Here is a 9782-nt window from a genome sequence, read left to right on the forward strand (position 1 = left end):
TTTTCCAATTTCGAAAAGTGTAGTGCTAACTTGACACACGTAAAAAAAACGTTACCAAAATTAACTTTTTTCTGTTTTTAGAAACATTTTGGGTATGCAGTTTTTTTGCCAATTTTTCGAGCACATCTGCATGTTGTGTAGTTTATATTTTCATTATTATATTATTAAAAATCAAAGCGAACTCTTGGCCACTTGAAACTTGCACTTTATCATACATACTACAAACTAAAAAAATTTTAATTTTGGTTAAATTTTTTTTGAATATTTATTTTTTTTTAGACTCGTTTTGGGGAACCCTACAAATGTTTTCAATTAGTTTTTATTTTGCAAAAAATTATTAACTGGAATAGGAAAATCGATTTTCTTCAATAGCGGTACTTTTAGCGCGCTTTGCACTAAAACATTTAATAAAATTAATTCAAAAATTGGGCTCAACTGGTTCTTGTCAATTTTATAAGCTTTTTTTAAATTAAAATATAACCAAGTTGAGTGAAAAAGGAACAATAAATGGCAGTCTTGAAACACTGTGCAGCGCGCCCGTATGAGGGAAAAGGTTTGCTCTTGTGTCCACCAACAGCCATTTTAACCTAACCTTCTTGTCTATAAACAGAATCATTTTGAATTAAGTGAGTTCGCCTGGCCAATCTTGTCGATGAAAACTATCCTTGTTACTGTTTTTGACTGCTTTGAAAAATTTCAATAGCGGCCCAATGACGCGGTCTATGGGCTACTGTAGCAAGGCTGGAAGTATATCTTTCCTTAGCTTCCGGTTAAGTAGTTTGAAGGTGTTCAGCCTCCATATTTCTGTTTTATGATAATAATGGTTGAGGCGCCTAAATGTATATTTCATAAATAAAATAAAGTCAAACGTAAAAATACAAATTACAAGATAGATCTGATTTCGAATGCTACAGAGCTTTTACACAAAAATTAGTTGCTCCAATTAGATATGAAAAATAACAAACCAAGCCAAGGGTGTGCCACTGTATTAAAAAAGCTGCTATCATAGCAATTAGTTGGAAAAAATAAGAAATTTTTTTACTACAATTCCCCAAAAAAGCAGCAATACACTTTTTTTATCAAAATTTTTAAAAAAACAAAAAATTTTCCAAACCGCTAACCCACTACATAATCAGATCAACTGACCACTTATCCGATTTTTTATTTCGCTTTAAAAAATTAAAAAATTTTAAATTTCCAAACGCTAAGCGCAATTGGGCTGGCGAATTCCAGCGCTCATTTTATAGTAGCAGTAAAAATTTACCAACCAGCGATAATCAACGCCCAGTTAATATGCGTCAGACGCCAGCTACTACTAATTGCAGGCAGTCAGCAACAATGGAACGACGACAACAACAGCAACAATTTAATGGCTCGCAAGTTTAGCAGCATTGCATTTCATTGCACTGATCTATATCGGCTATGGACTTGTTATAATTTTACACTTTTCTTTTGCTTCGATTGTGGTTTTTGTTGCTTCTGTAGCAGCAGTGCACTACTAGAAGCTGCCAACACTTTCGTTTCGGCCGCTGTGCCTAAAAAAACGCTGCTTTGCTACTATTTCGCTTACTTTTTATTCAAATTTTTATTACAAAGTTTTTCTTTCTCTATTTTTTTTTTTTAGGGCAAATTGAAATGTGTGGCAAGCTTTGGTATGCTGCTGCCGCAACAGCAGCTGAAAATCGATTTTCGTGCGACCTAAAAAGACAAGCTAATGTTGCAGCAATAAAGTGTAAAACAAATGAAAAAAGAAAACTCACGAAAAAAGCTCAAACGCAAATAGACAAGTGCTGAAATTCGTAGGATGATAGCCGTTACAAGCAAAGATGATGACAGCGCCGATGGTGGCGGTGGCGGTGGTGGCAACAACAAAAATGTTTGATTGCCGCACAAGAAATAAAAACAAATTCAAATACAAAAACAAGTGCAATTGCTGCCAACTGCGAGGCGTTGAATATTTCTCACTCCGCTGTTTGTGTTTGTTGTTGCCGAAAATAAGTGCCTGCTAATTTTGTTGTAGTTGCTGTTTTCATTATGCGCTGAAAGCCAATTTTGGCACATTTTATTAGACAGCTTATTAGAGACCCGTTGTGTTTTTTTTTTGTTTTAATAAAAGCAATCTACAAGTGAATGAATTGCAAATTAAAGAAAAAAATACAAACCCTAAAAATAAAAATATAAGAAATTGTTGCCTTTGCTATTTGCTATTTTGGCCACTAGCTACAGCAAGCAAGTTTCAACTTCATTTCCTGCCACTTCGTCTGCTTTTGTTCTAACTATCTAACATTTCACGAGCCCTGCACTGTACAGCATTTTTTGAAATGAAATTGCGAGTATCACGTATTTTAATGCAACATCTTAGCGCGCAACAACAACGTACAGACCACAACAAACAACCAATAGTAGTAGCAATGACAGCAGCAAAGTGCTAGAAACTTGTTGAAGTAAACTAATTGCTAACAAGCCCAGCAACAACAACAGCAGCAACATGTAAAACGTTATCGCTGAAACCGCAGGCACTTTTATGACTTAATAAAGCAAGCGAAAAAAACAACGCAAAAGGCCGGGCCACCTTAAAGGCAAAAAACTCAATAACACATAATAGTTTTGTAAAGTGCAATAAAAGAAAATTCTATACAACTGTCTGGCTGCTATTCGGCTATGAAGGTTTTCCATCTCTCCCTGTTAGTACTATAATACATTTCGATGGTAACTTACCCAATCCGATATTGAAATCTATTTGAGCGTTGTCTGCCTAATACATTAGATGAATGATCTGGAAATTTGCGTCACATATCACCCAGTAATCGTCTTAAGCATCGGTATCAAGGTCCGTTTGAAACACAGAAAACCTTCAGCAACAAACTAATTGGATCTTAGTTATTGGCCTCCAAATTCTGAAAAAGGCGCAAGAACTTGCCACCCATTCGTGGACTTTACTATCGATTCACATATTTAGTACGAAGAGAATACCAACATAACATCGCAAAGTCTAACAGAGCAATTCTGGCCACTGTTGAAATACACTACCGAAAGATAAAAGTCTCTCGTAGGAAAATTGTCAATTCTGGCAACTATCTTGAAAGCTCTTTACTGTCTTTCGAAAGACTAATTGAAAAATTTGGCAAAGATTTTTTCTTTTAAATTAAATTACATTAAAAAACATATATATATATTTCGTTTTAAAACAATAAAAATTAGTAAATAAAAGAAAATTAAATTTAAAATAAAAAATAAAAAATTTTGTAATAAAAAGGAATAAGAAAAATATAATTGATTAAAAATATTAAAAAAAATAATAATAATAATAAAAATTTTAATAACAAGAAACAAAAAAAGAAAACACGAAATCTAAAAATTAGAAGAAAATTAAATTAACAGAAGAATAAGAAATCCAATTAAGAAAGAAAAAATATCTATAGTAAACTTCTAAAAAATAAATGAAATTAAAAAAAAATTATTTTTTACAAAATAAAATCAAAAAATTAAAAAAAATAACGAAAACCTAAAAAAAGAATATTTAAAAATGAGAAAAAAATAAATAAATTAAATAAATTGCTAAAAATTCTTTTTGAAACAATAACAACAAAACCATTAAAGAAAATCAAATTAAGAATAAAAAATTAAAAAAGGAAATGCATAAAACAGGTTTCTAAAAATTATATTAAAAAGTATATATCGTCGTTTAAAGTACAAAGCCGCGTATCGTCATTCTGCAAAACCGCGTAACTGATATTGGCTGTCGAAGATTGAATTTACTCACACCAACTCTTAGCTTAATCCTTATCCATTCGTCCTGAAATATACCAGCTAGAAATGCGATTGCTTTATAAAAAAGAGAACCATTTTGAAATATGAATGTTTTTACTCTCTAGAAAATAATTTGTGCAGCCTCACATACGCGGGTTTGCATTTTGTTGATACGCGGTTTTGTACTTTAAACGACGATATGTGTTTCCTTTTAAAAATAAAAAATCTGAAAAATTAAATATAAAAAAAAAAGATACAGATTAAAAAAAAAATCTCCTACACCAGAACTTGAACTCGGATCTTTCGATTGGCAACGCCTGTTCTTTGCTCACTCGACCATTGCAACAAGTGATTTCTCCCAAAATAGCTATTTACAAGAATTGGTTAATGGAAGAGTTTTTTCTAAGACTCTTTTGCTAGAATAACAAAAGTCTTCTCATCATGTCTTGCCATCTGTCTTTCATTTGTCTTAGGAAAGACCTTTTACTACCTTAGCTAGAATTGCCCTGTAAGAACAACGTTGGCTAAAAGTCTAAGCTTCGTTCAGTCAGAGAGAACACCGCCGAAGACAAGAAAAAGTGCCCTCTGCCGGCACACTTGGCATCGTCGTCGTTTCGTACTTCTTACAGAGTAATTTCTATCATGTCTACCATGTTGGAAGCGGCTGATAACAAATTATACATACATGGCTTTTTTTATGTATATGTATATCTAGCTATAGATTAGGCTACCCTGCAAAAATACTTTTCAATGCACGCATGTAAAGAGTACTTCCTAAGGGTTAAGGATTATTCCAAAATTAACCGCAATGCGTATAAAAAATTTGGTCAATAAACATTGGGATGTCCTAAGGCTCAACATAACATCAGAGTAGCACAAATCAAGGTTTGGGAGGTTTTTACTGTGTTTGTCAAGTTTATTGGGTATCAATAACATAAGAACTCGCCTGCCTTATCAAACTTCTACTACTTCTGTTTTTAAAGGGTGGACCAAAGGGTGCCAAACAAAATAAGCCAATGCATTCTCAGAGAGTAACAGTTTTGTACGGATTTTGAAGAGGTGGCATCTTTGCCTCTGTCAAAGGTGAGCACTACATAGGCATGATAAATACCTTTTTTGTGGCCGAAAATACAAGGGATGGACTTGGGTGTTCTTTGGTTACAGCGGGATGGCGCGCCATGTCACACAGCCGATACCACAATTGATATTTTACGCGCCAAGTTCGATAATCGTGTTTTCAGCCGTCTAGGCGATGTCAGTTGGCCACCCCAGAGTTGCGTTTTGACGCTGTTATACTTTTTTGCATAACCGCTGTTATGGGAACGGTCCATTATCGATTCACGCCTTTAAGTTGGAGGTCAGAAACTATCACTAAGGTCTTGGAAAACTGGGCTAACAGAATGCGGTACTCCGAAGCCAGCAAGCGAGGCAGCCACATTAATGAAATCGTTTTCTAAAAATAGTAGGCAATGCCTACTAGGCATATCTAGTCCTTCGAATAAATAAATAATATATCGGAAAACATTTATGCTTGCGCATTTTTTTAATCAATATATGGACCACCCTGTAAGTAGAATAAGCTTTCTATGCAGAGCTTATTTCACAAGACCAACAAGTCTAGTTAGGTACAAAAGTTCATTTAAGTTTTAAGAAACGTTAAACGCTTCCTCTAATGCTTATCTACCATGAAGATTTTTGAATTTGATTTTTTTTTAGACTCAAGCGTTATTTTATTTTTTTTTTTTTTGTTACCCAGTGTAAAAATGTAGAAATTTCGGGTTTTCTTTATACATACATATACCCTGCAAACCAAAGTTCTCGAAATCTTAACGAGATCATTTCTGTAACGATTTTTTTACGAATCTTCAAGGAAAATTATATGAAGTGGTTGACACGAACTCGCAAAGATATTTCTGTACGAAAAATAAAGAAAATTCTGAAAAACTTCTGCAAGAAATTCTTCACATAGCAACATTATTTTCATTTATTTACCGATTTTCTTTCAAAATTTCATAAAAGAATCGAAGTGTGCACAGTTTTTTTCATTTTAGAAAATTCGGCAAAAAATCGGATGAGATCTTTACGAATTTCTTAAAATTTCTCTACAATTCAGAATACTCGGAAAAAATGGTTTGCAGGGTACATATGTAAATATGTATGTATGGATTTACTTACACTTAAATTCACTCTCCCGCTGATCTTATATCATTTCACTACCTTCAAAAACGTACAAATACAGAAATATACGCCAGACTTTATTTTCATCCAACCATTCCTTTGGGTAATCAATTGTATGTCACCCTGCTTAGTAATTTTCGCGAGCAGCGCAAAAGTGCCGCTTACATGATTTATGCCGGTGTTTACATGGAGTACTTAAAAATTTAACTGCCGGCTATTTGTGCTTATAAAATATTTATTTGTTTTAGCAGTTCACTTATACTTACAAAAAGAAAAAGAAATAAAAAAATAAAATAATAATAAAGAAATTCCTTGCAAATAGAATCAATTAAGGTGTCAGGTTCAAGGTGGAGTTGTGGACAAAGTTATTTATTTTTTTCGAGAGATAAAACAGATAGAAGAAAAATCGCAAAGCAAGTTCAATGCCATTGATTTATAATAAAATTAATTATCTTTATATTGGTTGTACATATCGCTCGATTACTAAAAGACTGTCATAACTCAAAAAACGTAATTTTTGAGTAAATGATGAACCGTTAATTCGAAATTTATTTTGTGTAAAAATTTTGTGCGAAAGTCTTATGTAGGTTCCGCGTAAAAGACAATATGTATCTCTTTTTTCTACATTTTGAGAGAAAACTGTAAGCGTTTCTCTTAAAAAATCTCACTTTTTAGTTGTGGCAGTCTTTTGGTAAATGGCCGTTGTGCACAAACATACATAGTGTGAAGCCTGTGTATTTGTAACTAAATGATTGAGAATATGGTAAATGTAAAAAAAAACAAGAAGTGATTCAATTACTTATGCCGATAAAAATATGGGGTTTTCTGGGCATCACATCGTCGGGCCTCTAATTTTTCGAATTCGAATTTATTAACCCTGAATCCAATTAAATAATATGTCAAGACCACAAATTTCCAAAAAAAAAAAAACGAATAGAGAACATTTAAAACTGTATAAAATTATAATTTGTCGCTTTGTATTTTTTATTATAAATTTCCAGTAATCTAAAGGCTGAGCATAATTTCTAGGTTACTTAAAACCTGGACATAAATTTTTTTCATTTAAAAATTAGGTATCGATTTTTGGCCATTTAATAATAAAAAATATATTTTTTTGGGTACTTTAAAAACTGGGCATACATATATTTTTGGTTATTTAAAAAATAAACTCAATGTGTTATTAATTTAAGAACCGGACATAAATTTGTGGATTTTTGATAGTATGACATACATTTTTTATAATTGAAGAAATAAAAAAATACAACAGTTTTAGTAATTTAAAAACTTTGATAACTGAAATACCTAAAATTTTGTCCAATTTCAAAGTAGCTAAATTTATGTGCTCTTCTTAAGGATATACACTTTTGGGTATTTCATATTTGCTTATAAATGTAGGTATTTGAATTATAATAAAAATTATGTCCAGTTTTTAAATTCGTATGGACATACGTTTTCGGCTATTTGAAAATTGGACATCATGGATATCGGGACATAAATGTTGGCTAATTGAAAATTGAGGTATTCGAATTAACAAAGATTTGGTATTGATTTATTTCCAGTAAAATTTGTTTCTTTTTAATTTTTCAAATATCAAAGATTTTGCTTAAATTTTTTAGAGGTAAAAAATATGTCCAGTTTTTACATTATCAATAATTTATGTTTGATTTTTAAATTACTAAAAATTATAAAAACTTTAATAATTGAATTGTCGCCTCAAATAACGTTGTAAGCGACATAATTATAATTTTACAAAATATTTAAAAAATAAACTTGTTTACTGACGCGCAAACGGGGATTTGATTTGGTTTTCTACTTTTTCGGTATAGCACTCTTCAAGAATCTTGCCTTAAAAAAAATAAAATATACACATTTATATCTTTAAAAGCAAGGCAACTAGCTTTGAACAAATTATCGCTTACAACGTTGTTTGAGGCGACCATTCAATTGCAGTTATCTTAAATGACTTAAAATTTATAAGCAAACATTTATGACCAATTTTTAAATTACCAAAAATTGAGGCTTTGCCTTCAGCTAGGCGAAAATTTATATGCAGTTTTTTTTTTTACATATTAAAATTTTGTGCACAGTTTTTAGAAGAGCGAAAATTGTTGCCCAGTTGTTTTACCATAAAAAAATTATGTCCACTCTTTAAATCAGCACAAATTTTAGTTCCATTTTTTAGATGAGCGAATATTTATGCACAATTTTTAAATGGTAAAAAATGTATGCGCAGCTTTAAAAAGATTTAAAACGTACATGCATTTTCTTCCATATGAAAATAGATATTGTTCATACGTTATATGGAAGAAAATACTCAACACCCTCGAAAAATAATTTCTAAAAAATCAAAGGTAAATTTTAGGTACTCGAAATTTGCACTTTATTAAACTAAAATTGAATGAGGGACAAAACTGCATACTCGAAAATTTTCTAAAAATTCTGAATTAAATGTTTGAAATTTCGATGCAATTTTTTTAACGTTTGATTAATTTTTGTGAACTTTGTGGAAGCTTTGAAACTTTTATTTAATTAAATAAAAATTATTAAAAAAATAATAAATAAGCAAAAGTTGAAAACAACACCATTTTGAATTTTGCGACTACCTTATTGACTACAACTGTATGTACAGTTATTAGATAGGAGCAAATGTATATAAATATGACCAGTTTTCAAATGACAAGTATGTTGAATTTGTAAATTTTGGTCTTTTATGTGCACTTTTAAAATGACCAGAAAATTGTGTCCAGTTTTTAAATTTCCAAAATATAATGCTTAGTCTACAATTACGATCTCTTTATTGTTACAAAATAATGCGCAGTTTTAATGCTCTCTGTTTTTAATACTCAAAAATTATTACAGATTAACTTATTCAACTAACCAAAATACTTGTAAAGCTCAAACAAATTAATCGATTTAGTATTCTTTTATACTTTGGCCTATGTTGTTAAGAATTAGAGATTAAGGTGTCTTTAATTTTTGCCGTTTAGCATACGTGCATTGTTGGACATTCAAGATCAATACTAATATTTATGATTATTAGATTTAATGATCACTCTCATAGCGGATTATTCAGATAATTAATTTCAAAAATATTTTTATATTTTCTCACAGTCGGAACTAGCTTCCGAGTTGTAACAAAAGTATATTCTTACATGCATATTTATGTACATATATGTACATATGCATGTAGATTAAATTTAATGCCATTTAAGTTAATCGGAAATATTAATAATCTTTTAACGTGCCATGACCATCTAAGGCTTTAATCTGATTGCTCGCAATTAATCAGTATTTTCATTAATAAAAAATCTGTTTGTTTCTCATAATTAATAGCTATCAATATGTATAAAAGATTAGCACCCACCTGTTGTTGTTGTCTATATTTTAGTTGATTTCCGTTTGTTCCGCTGCTTGGTTAAAAAAAAAAAGCTGCTGCTGCTGCTGATGGCAACCGTTGAGCGTGTCAAACTCTTGTGTTGCTGTGTTTTGACTGAGCCTTCGTTGTTTTGATTTTTTTTTTGTTTAAGAAATTATTTTAATTTACTCCTACTCGAACGAGTGTCTCTTTTGTTGGCTTGCTTCTTATCTCCACTAATTAAAATATTTATGTTTTACTTCTGATTTTCATACTAGAAATTGTCGTACTAGAAATTGTGTTGAAATTCAGTTTAAATGCTTTCTAGTTTTTTTTGGCGCTGGTATTTAATAAATGCTGAAAGATAAGAAATTACGAAAATTTTGTTAGTTTCTTGAATAAAAATTAGATTTTAATAAAGCATTATTTTATATAAAAAAGTTGTTTAGGTGCAGCCGAAGCGAAAGCTAAGGTTGTTTGACATTTTTTTTTCAATTTA

The sequence above is a fragment of the Rhagoletis zephyria genome, unplaced genomic scaffold (assembly GCF_001687245.7).
Source record: "Rhagoletis zephyria isolate East Lansing unplaced genomic scaffold, Rhagoletis_zephyria_1.1 Rzeph_scaffold_05620, whole genome shotgun sequence".
In the NCBI taxonomy this organism is placed as follows: Eukaryota; Metazoa; Arthropoda; class Insecta; order Diptera; family Tephritidae; genus Rhagoletis; species Rhagoletis zephyria.